Genomic DNA, 1,544 nt, shown 5'->3' with positions numbered 1-1,544 from the left:
CCAGAATTGGGCAGAGAACTGGCGTTGAACGCCAGTTTACGTCATCTATCCTTGTGCAAAGTATGGACTATTATATATTGTTGAAAAGCCCTGGATGTCTAATTTCCAACGCAATTGGAAGCATGCCATTTCGAGTTTTGTAGCTTCAGAAAATCCACTTTCAGTGCAGGGAGGTCAGAATCCAACAGCATCAGCAATCCTTTTTCAGCCTGAATCAGATTTTTGCTCAGCTCCTTCAATTTCAGCCAGAAAAATACCTGAAATTACCGAAAAATACACAACTCATAGTAAAGTCCAGAAATAAGATTTTTTCCTAAAAACTAATAAAAATAGACTAAAAACTAGCTAAAACATACTCAAAACTATATGAAATTATCCCCAAAAAGCGTATAAAATATCCGCTCATCACAACACCAAACTTAAACTGTTGCTTGTCCTCAAGCAACTAAACAAATAAAATAGAAGACTAATAGGTTGAGAAGCAATAATATCTCAGAGTTTTTTGCATGAAGCTCAGATTCTAATTGGATGAGCGGGGCTAGTAGCTTTTTGCTTCCGAACAGTTTTGGCATCTCACTTTATCCATTGAAGCTCAGAGTGATTGGCATCTATATGAACTCAGAATTCAGATAGTGCTATTGAGTCTCCTAGTTCAGTGTGATGATTCTTGAACACAGCTTCTTTATGAGTCTTGGCTGCGGCCCTAAGCACTTTGTTTTCCAGTATTACTACCGGATACATAAATGCCACAGACACATAACTGGGTGAACCTTTTCAGATTGTGACTCAGCTTTGCTAGAGTCCCCAATTAGAGGTGTCCAGAGTTCTTAAGCACACTCTTCTTTTTGCTTTGGACCTTGACTTTAACCGCTCAGTCTCAAGTTTTCACTTGACACCTTCACGCCACAAGCACATGGTTAGGGACAGCTTGGTTTAGCCGCTTAGACCAGGATTTTATTCCTTTAGGCCCTCCTATCCACTGATGCTCAAAGCCTTGGGATCCTTTTTTTTTTTTTTTTTTGCCCTTGCCTTTTGGTTTTAAGGGTTATTGGCTGTTTGCTCTTGCCTCTTGGTTTTAAGAGCTTTTGGCTTTTTTTGCTTGCTTTTTCTTTTTCTTTCTATATTTTTTTTTCTGCAAGCTTTGTTCTTTGCTGCTTTTTCTTGCTTCAAGAATCATTTTTATGATTTTTCAGATTATCAATAACATGTCTCATGTTCATCATTCTTTCAAGAGCCAACATATTTAACAGTCTTAAACAACAAATTCAAAAGACATATGCACTGTTCAAGCATTCATTCAGAAGACAGAAAGCGTTGCCACCACATGTTACTAATTAGAATTTTTCTTATTAAAAACTCGAAATTTTATCGCCTCTTATTCAAAAGATCTACTATTTTATTCATGGTTGCTGATGATGAGAAAAATAGACTATAACTTAATTGGGGATAAAATCAAACTAGACACTAATTACTACTAATGATCATGTAATGAAGACACAAACATAGATAAGCACTTAACATAGAGAAAACGAAAAACAGAGAAA

The sequence above is a fragment of the Arachis hypogaea genome, chromosome 18 (genome assembly GCF_003086295.3).
Source record: "Arachis hypogaea cultivar Tifrunner chromosome 18, arahy.Tifrunner.gnm2.J5K5, whole genome shotgun sequence".
Lineage (NCBI taxonomy): Eukaryota > Viridiplantae > Streptophyta > Magnoliopsida > Fabales > Fabaceae > Arachis > Arachis hypogaea.
Note: the sequence above shows the minus strand (reverse complement) of the source record.